This window comes from Odontesthes bonariensis, chromosome 4 (assembly GCF_027942865.1).
Source record: "Odontesthes bonariensis isolate fOdoBon6 chromosome 4, fOdoBon6.hap1, whole genome shotgun sequence".
Classification (NCBI taxonomy): Eukaryota; Metazoa; Chordata; class Actinopteri; order Atheriniformes; family Atherinopsidae; genus Odontesthes; species Odontesthes bonariensis.
The window spans coordinates 6,326,109-6,338,946 of NC_134509.1; the positions used below are offsets into that span (position 1 = coordinate 6,326,109).

Here is a 12,838-nt window from a genome sequence, read left to right on the forward strand (position 1 = left end):
TGCGTTCCTAATAGATACTGTAGGTAAAGTATGAATCACTCATTTGGGAAAGTGTGGTTCACATGAGGTTAGAGCGTTCTTTGTTTTTCCAAAAAATCTGCTCAAGTAGAAAACAGCACCACTGTTGGATTCCTTTTACATGCCTCACTGTTTACCATTTGTGTCCCAGTAATATCACATGTTCAGTCAACTGTTTGGCAGTGGATTAAACGGGCTGATTTTAAAGATACAAAGCCAAGAAAGTTTATTTAAATCGTAATGTCATAACCACGCAGTTTATGTACTAAGAACAAGCTGAGGTGTGCAGCTTTATTCGGGGTTGGCACACATGGTGCACACACACCTGTGCACAGCAGTGTGCACGTCCTTGCTGCACGTCCTTGGCACAACGGGCCCAAAATAAGTTTAAAGAAAGTTTTAAGACGAAAAAAAAACAAGTTTTTCTAGGTACAGTTAAATGCTTGAATGATGGTAAAGGCAAACTGTTTGGGAATGTTTTGTTTTAGAATAAAAAATTGATCATAAAGTGATACTTTTTTTTCAAACACATCAGGCACTCAAGGTAAGATAATTTATTAAAGATGGTTAAAAAATTTATTTTATTTGAGCAGGCCCGAGTAGACCTTTATGTTTTGCATTTCCCTTGCTGAAAAGGTTGAACATATCTAACAACACAAGGGGGATTTACAGTATAACACATTCATATGCACACAGAGTCATATAAGGAGGAAGCACGAAGCTTCCCTGGTTCTCGAGAAGAGAGCGCACGTTATCACGCATCAACTGCTATGAAAATCAGGGTGGTTAGGCCTCCATTCTCTATGCAAAGTGATGGCTAAAGAGACAGTCCCCTCAACTTAGTAGGAAGAAATGTATAAACGATCTAACTAACCTTGTTTCGCTCAGATATGAATGACTCACAGACCAGCACTGGAATAATGAGTCAAACATTCCATGCATGTAAAATAAACTGCTCTTTTGCACAAATGTCTGATACGACATGGAATGTTACGAGCGGCGGTTTGCCAATGAGCTACTGTCACTTTAAAGAAAAAAGCTTTTCTCTCTTAGACAAAGGAATGATACCAATATGGCAACTTGAAATGTTTTAAAACAGGCCCTATTTAATAGTAGCACTTTTCCGTACCTTATCTGGTATGCGCTGATATCACTATTAGTCATGTCTGAAGAATCTGTGGCGAGTGTTTGTGTGGGTCTCGTTCTCAAGGCACAGTATGGCAAACCACAAAATTCCTTTAACCCCCCCCACTCCCAACCAAATTATTAACTACTCCAGACAAAGGGAAAAGTAAACTGCTTGGAAATGAGTGGAATAAAGGGCTGATGGATACGTGCAGAGTATTGGCAGGTTGAATCATCTTCCTGAGTATTAAACAATTTAACAAATCGTTCCCATTTCAGAAGCTACCTTCACCCATTTATTACTAGATGCTCTTATGAAACTCTTAGCTCAACAAAACTTTGTGGCAGCACATATTCAACAAATTCAAGGGGGGGAAAGGATATTTTACCTGTCAACTATTGCAATTAAAAAAAAACATGTTTAAAAGCAATTTAACTGTGGGAGGTTGATGACAAGAATTACCCAAAAAAGTGCCAAGCATTTCCAGGACTATCCATAATGCCCATATGCCTGAGCCAGCCAATCAAGAAGCCTGGCCGTTAGCCTACAGCCTGTGATCCACACCCTGGAGCTGCACTGGAGGAACTGCTCACAGAATCCAGCGGGAACAGTTTAGAATGTGCAAACATACCGACACGCCTTATCTGTGCTGCATCTCTGCTAGATACTACACAGATACATAGACATGTGCAGATAAAACAGCAAATGTTTTAAGCTGGAGGTACCCAAGCCAACAAACTTTTAACACAATTCCTCAAATCCTATATTTAGGTACATTTAGTTATTGTGAACTCGTTGTTTGAAGCAAACTAAATGCAGTTATGGGGCAAAAACATCTGCAGTAACTCGTGTTTATCATCGGTAAACACGCACAGCTGCTAGCGTCCAGTGTAGCTAGTGAACAATGCTGGCAGCTGCACACCTCCAGCACAAGGGACACATTAAGAGAAATAGTAGGAGGAACTGGCCCACTCTCGGCACACCAATCTATTTGTGTATGTGTGTGCAAGTATTAAATGTAAAATGTCCTCACTCTGAGAGCAGGAGAAAATCTTACTGCAAGTCACATAGACTGCTACATGTCTGCAAAGTCAAACAGTACTGAATCAGCTTCAACTGGATTTCTTTTTTTAATATAAAGCAACAGTTTGAGAGCAAAATGTCTCACCATTCAGTTCTGCTTTAATTTCCTGTTCAGTTCAAGTTTGAAGTTGCTACACATGCACTGTTTGTGCTTTAGGTTTTATCGAACAAAGTTGATTTAAAAGTGGCAAGCATGGTGTCTTAGAAAGCTTTTGCTTGCATTAGTCAAGTCCCATGGGAAGAGATGATGTTTCAGGTGCAAACAGAGAGAAACGCATGCACATTTACTGGCACATATTACATTGCCTAACCAGTTGATCAGGCTCTTTCTCAAAGGTCCTCAATGCATATTCCACTTTGGGCTGTTTCTGTTTACAGTAGAAATTCTCACTAATAGCTTGTCAGTCTGAAGCTAAAATACGTTTATTCAAAATAGCTATAAAATGGCAATATTGCAGGTTTCAAATATGTGCAACCTTGTGCAAATGAGCACTGAAGTGACCTTGAATAGTGAGCTGGGATTTGTTATAAAATAAACAAAACGTGACTTTTTTTGCTTTTTTGAAAGACGGTGATGTGGGTGAAATGCTGAACTGACTGACAATGAACATCAGAGTTTGTCGGTTTTGCAAGAGTAAGATATCTCGAGTTACAGCAGCGATCCCTACGGCCTATAGCGACACATGACTCCAGCACAGCACTTAGTCAGTGGTATGGGTGGCCATGAATGCGCACATACAAAAACGTTTGCAGATAAACAAGAGAACCTCCCTCTTAGCAAACCTTCTTTTTCCCAATGGCAGTAGTGAAGAGCAGACGGTTTTGCCATCCCTCTCCCAAAATAGCCACCCGTTAGCACAGCCAGGTCAGATGGTTTTGAAACATCTTTAGCAAATGGTACTGGAGGATAGGCGTGGAGGGGGCAACAAGTGCTTGATCACCTCTCGAAGAGCTACAGGGTCGTAGTCACGGGTAGGCCACATTTGGAAGTTTCTTACATACTTGGATGACAATGAATGCAGTGGAGCAAAGGGGATGCTGAAGAAAAACTCAATGTCAATGTAACTTGGTTTCATCTTTATGTATGAAATTCAAAACTCTCTTCTGTCTTAAAAACAGCATTCAGTCTTCAGGCTCTGTCTTGCCGTTGTTACATTGACTCATCTTCTTTGCTGAACTGTGACCTGCTCTCATTTGCAGTGGTCTGAAACTCATGAGAAATCGTGTTACCTAAAAGACCATCTAAACCGACCTGTTCTCAATCCCAACTTGTCATATACAGAAACTTTATAAGTATCTACTGGCATCCCATTATAATGCACCGATCATACTTTTAGCATATTTTTTTTAACTTGCAAGAAAGTCTGACAGATTTTCCAAATGTTATTTGCTGGAGTCGTCACTGTTGCTGGATGATGGCAATCCAGAAAATGCAAAAGACATGTTTTGCAAAAGGGATATGTGTGCATTCAAACATGCCATTATCATCAAAGTTTGTATGTTAATCCAAACCATGACATTTACCTAAACCAAACCAGACTGTTTAGATGCCTGCACCTAAAAAGGAAGTCTACTAAAAAAAAGTCTCCTGTTAGACTTTAATTCACATCCAATCCAGTTTTCTGGATGAAAGCTGTGTTTTATGTTTTCACCACCCCTCCAACCTTCACAAGTGGCATTAAAATGTGCCTGGCATTGGTGGAAACTAAGACAAGAAGATCAAAAAGGACCATCCATTATATCCATTATAGCGAGGAAACGTAGTGGACTGCCAGGGTCAGCCCTGTATGGAGATCAAATGGCTTGGGTTAAGCCAATCTATTATTATAATTATACTCATAAAAACATTGCTATGAATAATAGATTGCATTTCAGCCAATACAATGTCCCAAATGCAACAAGTCTTTCAACTGACATGGTCATAAAAATAATTTGTTTATACCCCTGAATATGGCTCATTATGGCATTCTATAAAGTACCACTCCTACAAGCAGCAGAAGTTAAAAGGAGCTCATTTCAGTGTTTTTTTAAAAATCCAAGCAGACGTCATATTACTTTTTAGAAATGACACAAAGTTCTCATAAAGAGGAAGGAAGGGACGCTGGTAGAGCAGCCAGGCACTGCGCTTTCCACCATGGTGCGGTGTGGGATGTGAAATCGAGATCAACAAAGTTGTGTCAATAACACAACATGTTACTAAAGCAATTCCTGGTTGGTTTAGATATAAGTTAGGGTGAGAAAACGATCATGGTTAGCTCTAAAATACATTACCATTACCACACAATTAGCATGTAACGTCACCATCATGGACAACATTTCATTGGCTGCCTTGATTATAAGTAAACACAACACATTATGACAAAACATCTTCCTTTCCTAGTTGACTTTAGAAATTAGCATCACTTGGATAGGATTAGGATTCAAAACTTCTTGGGTACGGGTAGAAGAATTGTGGTCAAGGCTAAAACGCCCTTCTTTTTACAGCATGACTGTACCGTCATGGATGCCAATTTAACCCTTCACAAACATTTGCTCTCACCACCACTACAGGTTGCAGGTTCCCTGAACATAATAATGTATCTGCCTGCATGAACAAATGCCACATGGGCACGTTTAAGGGAGAACAATCTCCTTGAATGTTACTCAGTGGTACCTTAAAATATTACACCTCGTATGACATCAGTAAATATGTAATTATTAAACTAATTGTAGTAGCAGAAAATGTAAGGGAAAATGTGAGGCTAATCACTTTTCAGTATCCTGAGATACTGCATGTTTTCACAAAGTAATCAAAACAAAGGTAACGTTACCAGAACATTAACTTGACACAATTTGCAAGACCATTCCCTAGCAGCAGATAGCAATCAAATGCACGTCTGTCTTGACTGATGTTACACCAGTATTACTTTTAGACATGCCAGCTCACATAATCTGTTAGCTAAAAGCTAAAATGATCTCGAGCCAAGCAAACCAGAAGCTAGATCCACTCTTGATTCTCTGTGTGTGTATTTCACAGGCAGGCATTCAGTTTATTGATTCATCAGAGAAGCAGGCCGAAGCTTGACATAGCAACAGAACATGCAGTCTCCTAATGACTTAACCACATCACCACTCTTTCTCCTCTGTGCCGTTCACCCTCCCTTCATCTCTCCCTTCAGGCACCAACTGGGGCTAGAACATGGTGAGTCACGTTGGAACAAAAAGCTCCATTCAAAGCACACACTCACACGGAGACATACACACAAACTCCTGATCAACTCTAGCCAGCCTGTCTTTTAATAAAAACTCCTTCTCCTCTTCAGTAACCTCCCCCAATCTCCAAGGCGAACTGGATCACCATGGCCGCGGAGAGACCAGATCAAGCCAATCCAACTGCCAGGCAGGGATCAAGTCACTGTGTTGGTGCAGCTCCCAGAAACCACCAGAAGCCAAACCCCCAGAGGTCTTCCCACCACATCACACGGTGTGCTGCCTGGGCACATGTGTGTGTGTGTGTGTGTGTGTGTGTGTGTGTGAGTATGTGAGAGAGAGAAAGAAAGGAAAATAAAAGAAAGCAGGATTAAAAGATAAAACCATATGAGCAAACCAAATTTATTTTGAAGTACTGTGACTTCCTTCCTCAAACAAGGCCTCAGTTGCCTTTTCAGTCCCACATGACACATCATCACGATCCCCTGCTGGCCTTTTCACAAGCCTATCCTCTGGTCAAGGGTTATTTAACAATTTTATTGGATCATTTGGACAGTCTTGAGAAATGTTCAGTCGAGCAACTGTAACACACCAAACTTTGCAATAAAGGCCAAGTCGGCTGAGTCCTTTTATTTTTTTCCTTTGGCAGTATTTGACTAGCAAACCTAAAATAAACTTGTGATTGGTGGATATGTTTCCTCTGTTTTGATAATTCTATTAGTTCTTTTTTTTTTAAATTCTGTGTTTAATCCCTTCTTCAACTGTTGTACAACCATCTGAAATCTGCCAACTCAGCAGACAAAACAAGTTTCTGTGTGGAAAAGTAGAGACTTGTTACCTTTATTCCAGCAAAGCACAAAGACTACATTTGTATTTGCAAGTCAAAACTTTTTGTCAAAAATAACACAACTAGATATTACCTGTAGATAATACATTCAGTCAGATGTTAAAGTGTTATTTTTGCAAATTGGCACATTTCATTGTTTTATATTAAAGTAATACTATGTAACTTCTCAAAAAGCCCATTATGGAGCTCCCCCTACAGGCTTGGAGGTAATGTACGGTTAAGACACTGTCGTAAATCTCTTTCTCTTCCTTGCTTCATCAGTCAACGTCTTCTTCTGTTTCTTCGGTGCCTCTTCCATGATGATCGTACTGAAAATGTTGCGCTAGCTTAGCCTTATACCTGGGAGCATGAGAGGGGTCTATTTGTTTTTGCGGTAGGTGTGCCAGAAAGTAAGTCGAAGTACTTCCGCTCAGCTTCCGGGCCGCTCCAGCAAAGTCACATAGCGCAGTTATTCCAACTTAGACCCCCGAAGGGCATAGGAGACAGGCCAATCGTAATATTAAAACTCATTCTAGCCGCACAATTTTTTTCAAACTGTTATTTTAAGGTAGAAATGTTACATAGTATTGCTTTAAAAGACGAGGCACGCGATTCTCCAAGGCTGACAGTCAAATGAACACCATTTGCCTGCCCTTGCTAGGCATTCAAATATCCTTTCATGTGGTTCTTTCGGTTTATCGGAAACCAATGTATAGTTTATGCTGTCTTAGGTGGATAGATGGACGCAACACAAGTATCTTCTGTGGTTTTGTTTTGCTGTATAAAATTTTAGTCAAGTACAACTTTTTGTATTATTTCCTGTTAAAAAAAAAAGAAGTAAAAATTCATGAACACTCAGGAGTGAATCAGTAGGGCTCCATTAAAATCTCTTTTTGTATTTGGAAGCATATTAAGGGTAAACTGTTTTATACCATATTTTTTAAGGAGCTCCTCTCAAGTTGTTTTCATTGCTTGTAACTAACAACTGGGACTGTGAATAGTTTCTTCTCCAATGTCATAAGAAGTGATTATATCGTTAGTCCCTCCCACGTCTTGGTTTTAACTTCAGTGAGACAGACACAACATTGTGAACAATTCATATTTTTCTTATTTGTCCTTTCAAACTCGTGTTTTTACATTAACAATGTACAAACATACATAAAAGGGAAAGGAACCCAAACGCAACACGAGAGAATAAAATAAATGGGAGAAAACAGCCGTTACAACAATGATACAACAGCGACATTGTGACAGCAAGGTTGTGCCACCAAAGTTCATAAATCAAGTTAGGATTGACACCCACTGGAGTAAAGAGGAAAGATAATATCTTGTGTGTGAGGGGTGATACTGCACAGAGCTTGCAGTGGCCCCCACATTCTCCCTAAGGTCCCGAGTGTTGGCTTTAAACAGATGCAGTTTCTACATTTGTATGACAGACAACATCTCAGGAGGCCAAATTCAGCAGAATGACACATACCACACTAAGAGGATCATGACTGGAAAATGGAGCTTAGATTAACTTTTAAGTCATGGAGCAAATACATGACATTGTATTGAACTAATATATAACGTGTGTAACAGGACAACAGTAGACCGAAGCTCTGCTGATACCTCCGAACCTAAATCAATGCTCCAGATAAAAGTAGTGAAACAGTTTACACATTTCGAAACTAAATCTGGAGCAGGCAGTAGATGTTAGTGGAGAGGGTGAGCACTTATCATGGACTCAAAACTTTGATAGTATATTGATAGAGCATAAAAAAAGGTTCTGAATTCATAAGCTTTAACAACCCCAGCTATGTGTTCAAGTTTGAATTAACGGCTGGGGCATATGGGACTATAAATAGAAACAAAAGGCAGTTTAGAAGTGGTTTTGATCTAGGTCAGTATCTGCAAAGAACCGGAACCAGTAAAACCATTTGAACTATTTCAACTCTTAACTTAAGCTCTGAAAATGGGAAAGTCACTATATTCAGCCTCTAGTTCAGAGATAAATAGCTGCATGTGGACACAGACCCGATAGAAGTAGTCTAAATGTGTACTAGAACACTTACACTAGTCGACATCTGTTAAATTTGTTTAACTGAAGCCTGTTATTACCTCAGATTAACTTTTGAATTCATTTTTGCATAGAAAAAACACTGGATAAAGTACATGGGGTTAAAGTAGAAATATACTGAAGCTGTACTTGAGTAAATAGTTCATTTCTGCTACTGTTTACAGTACATGGCAAGGGAGTCAATGTTCTGTCATACCTATATGAGAAAAAGCTTGAAGAGATACAGCAGTTTAATAAATGAAGTTAATGAGAATGTAAAGAAAACAACATGAGTCACTTCGGTTTGATGATTAATGCAGCCCTACAGCTGCATCTACTTGCAAATAAAATGATTTCACTCATTTCAATTCCTGCAGTGCTCTTCTTGATGGGTTGCTTAAACTAATTCTCCAATGATCTCTTAAGATACTGGGACTTGTTTATCATGACAACAGTATAAAGCATGCTTTCTCAAGGCATTGTGCCAATATTCACACTAACAGTCTACATAGGAGGAATCTCTTTGCAGGCCACAGAGTCTGAGTCACACATTAGTGTGGGTGCCATGTTTAGACTGTGATAATAAGTTAATAAAGGGGCAGTTCACCCTCAGCTTTATGGTGTTTTAATCTCCCAATTATCTGTACGTTGACCTTCTCTATGGTTCAAAGATTCCCGAACAAACATTGGCTGCCTTCGTTTTCTGAGCTGGAAGTCTTGCGGCTGGGTGCTAAAAGATGTTCATTAACTTGACTTTTGAATAAAACTGGGCAATTTATCTTCTGCTGCTTTATCTTATAAAAGCCAGTTCACGCAGGCCCAAAAAGAATTAAATGAGGCACAGAGTAAAGGTAAGAGGCCTCTCAAAGAAGTGCCTCCTGCTTTATCTAACAGTTGAGCTAATTTGCCTGAAAAAGCTTCTTTCCGTGCATGATTGTTCTCTGCTGGCATCGGGGTCAAGATCCCAGTCAAAAACCAAGTCGATTATTCAGCACATTTGCTTTGAAATTGTGCGTGTGATGGCTGGAGGGCACGAGTTATCCCTGAGGGAAACCGTCTACCTCGGACATACTTGGCATTTATCCAAACACACAGACAGACTTTCCATTTATGACAATCATTCCAGCAGTGAAACCGTCTCTGCGTGTTCTTTGGCCATATGAAACACTTGAAAAAAATAATAATAATAATTCTTACATATGCCAGAAATTTCACATAAACAGACTTTTTTTTTATTTTTATGAAAGAGCATTTCAGTAAGGTTTTGATGCCACGCAGATCATCTTTTCTTTCATGCGTATTAGTGTTGTGACTCAAGAGCTATTTCAAAAATTTAACTCAGTGAGCAGTGGAAGCACAGCCAAACATGTATTTACACTGGATAAATCTCTGTGCATGCCCAGCCGCACACTTATGATCTCAGGTTAAAAAGTTATAGACCTGAATAGCGTGCCTGTACATTTGAGTTCATTGTGTTTCTTGCCCGGGGTGACTAACCTTTACAGTTTGTAGCTCTTAGAAATCAAATATTCAATAAGCAGGAGATCTTAGTAAGATTCTGGTTTCATGCTGTCGCTGGAATAGAAATATATCTGCTACGAGTGTGTACTCTTAAGAAACACAATCCAGATGTTCCTGTTTGAACTACAACTTTGGCCTGCTGATGTGCTCACAATGACAGTGCCAGGAGGCTTACCATGTTCATGTTCACACATATGCTGATTAGAAGCGAATGAAATACACATGAGGCCGATGGGGAGTTTAGTAATTTTTCTCTCAGGAGATCAGTAAATCTTTAACAATTCATCTGCAATAGATGTGACACATCTCGCTTAGAATCCTTTGTGGTTTTGTTGGAAGTCTGTACGTTCCACTGAAATCCACTCCACCAGTGGAAGTAGAACAGGCAGAAGGTGACGTAGTTACCATGTTCAATAGTGAGAGAGCCTCATAGAGACCAGGGATACATAAAACAAACAATTAAAAAAACCTAAAAAAAACGTGTCTTTAATCTATAATCCACCTTTTTGATATTTGGTCCACACAGAGAGGCCCCAGCCGAGATACAAACCAGGCGATGGTATTAACCAAAATACCACTGTGCGGTCTATCCCACATCAGTCAAGCCCTTTATACCATTTTAACACCAAAATTAGCGTGTTTAAACAGGTTTCTAAAATGCAGGTATAGCCTTTCCCACTGCATGCAGGGGGAGCTTTATAATTTGCGCTCTGAAGACTACAACTTGCCAGTATAGCTCTACCAGAAGGCAGGCGTGTCACTACCACAACATGAAGCTGATGGCCGCACACAACATCCTGCGGACTGTGTGTCTCATGGTCATAATTCTGATATAATTGGGCTTGCTCACAATGTTTGACTGGACCTTAGTCACACTGTGGGTGGAACAGAGAAAAAGCTTCCGGTTGTCTTGACGAGGGGAAGAAAAAGATCCTTCTCATCTCTTTTTGTCTGACAGTTGTTGCCGTTAGTTTTTGTGTGTCGGTACATTTTCATTCATTCATCAACCACTTCTGTAAACAAGGGACCTCACACAAGTCTCTTAAAAGCCCCTTATAATTATAGTCAGAAATGTCGTCTTGCCAAATTGACCCCTTTTGTGAATGGCTTGATAGAGTTTTCCAGATAAGAAGTCTGGACAAATATAATATTTGAACCCACTGCACACAGATGGTTTAATATGTCCATATTAACACTTAGCTTTACTGTGTATTAGTCGGTAAACGTGTGCATTTTTGTTGCCCCGACCGCAAAATCCTCTGTGAAAATGAACGTGTACACCTGGATGTTATGCTCCCATTGCTGCTGCCCTGGAGCCTATTAAAACCCACATCTACTGCAGGGTCATTTGAGCCGGGACAGAAGGACTTGTCAAACCCTTTCATGTCGCACACAAGAGCCAGATGTTTGCAGGTGTTGGCAGCTTTTTTGACCAGTGGCAAAAAGGTCTTTAGTTTGGTTACACTGTCAAGCATCAGCATGGATTCAATACTTTCACCTGATGGCAGAGAAGTGTTGCTTCAGTCTGACTTTGCCGTCTGGAATAAGCATCAGAACACAAATAAGTAAAAAGGACGGCACTTTTTTTTTTACAGGCGATTTAATTAAGAAAATCTGAACATCCGTGTGTTCAGCCTTAGTTACCATGGTGAACAAGCCTGTTTTAAAAGAGGGCCATCTTTGGGACTCTGACTTCTTTGCCTCTGTCTTTGGACTGCAACATTAAAAGCGGACTTCCAACAATGCTGACGTGTTGTTCTTGAGCTATTTCAGCTCAAAACTAAAAGGTTGGCCAATCAACCGGCAGACAGACTGACATTCCAACACTGCCATCCCCGAAGGCCGTTTCAATAGCATTGCTCAAAAGACATCACAGCGAGCTGTAAAAGAAGCTTAGAGTTTGAACCACTGTTGCACAAAGCTGCACACAGTATAAAGGCAGGTCAGTACAGCATTAATAATGCCGGGGATCAGCTGTCCCTTGAGGAGTCCACGGGGCTGACTGTTCATATTTTCAGCATGGTTTTTCTTATAAATCCAGACAAATTTTTCAGACTTATCTGCTGCATTAGTTGCATCATGTGGAGTACTGTACTCTGAATGATGCAACTCTCTCTCAAACTGAGCAAAAATTACATATTAACAGACTCACTCAGAGCAGGGACACAGGAAGGCTTAAAAAGAAAAACTGTATATATTAGTAATCATTATCTCAAAATATTTGAGAGGGACATTTAAATCTTCCTTCATCTCTAAATTGGGTATTGACCCAGATATAGAACAAAATGCCGTAGGCAGCCATGTAGACCGACACCACACTGTACAGCGTGGGACTGACTGTCAGATTCGGGTGTGGTGAAAACAGCCGTGATGGAAGGTGCTAATAAGAAAGAGGAGAGCTTCAAAATCAAAGATGACTCAGTGTCATAGCTGAGAGAGAATCTCACTCTAAAGGGTGGGGACGACAACCTGTCTCCCCACGGCAGCCTTTCATTCTTCCGATTCCCCCTTGGCACACTTAAATAGTCTGATGAGACCAGAGGCTGATAACTTTACCAAACCCTAGATGAGTATAAGCCCACACCAGCCTAGTGTGAGTCACAAAGGAATTTCCCGTACAGATTTTTCACCAAAGACGGTTATTCATACTTTCAACTTCCTGTTGGAGATGTGGAGAAGCAATTCAGGTCATGTGCACCGGTGCCTGCAAGTGTGAGCTTTACTGCATGCACAGCTTTATCAACTTTAAGACTTTTTTCTTTTTGAATGATCGTGGAGCTTGATTTTCGAGTCAGGCCAGTAATAACTGATATAATAGATTTTTTTCTATTATCATCAATGATATCTCATATTGCTAGAATGGTTCTTTCGGCTTATTCCACTAAACATGCCCCTTACATTTTTTTCCCCAAACTGTCCTAAGAAAGTCCATACAGAACCAACATGTTAGTTGTACCAAATCAATGTGCAGTCTGATTGACAAGACAGCCTGTGAGCGCGTGTGTGTGTGTGTGTGTGTGTCCTCTTGTCTGCCTAA

General features: G+C 40.2%; 1 long non-coding RNA gene across 1 annotated transcript; it reads left to right on the forward strand.

Annotated features, from left to right (window-relative positions):
* Window positions 1-3,025: 3,025 nt before the first annotated feature.
* On the forward strand, window positions 3,026-6,067 carry LOC142379211 (uncharacterized). The gene is made up of 3 exons (XR_012769654.1): window positions 3,026-3,199; window positions 5,244-5,408; window positions 5,530-6,067. It is a non-coding gene; the product is annotated as an uncharacterized LOC142379211 (long non-coding RNA).
* Window positions 6,068-12,838: the final 6,771 nt, after the last annotated feature.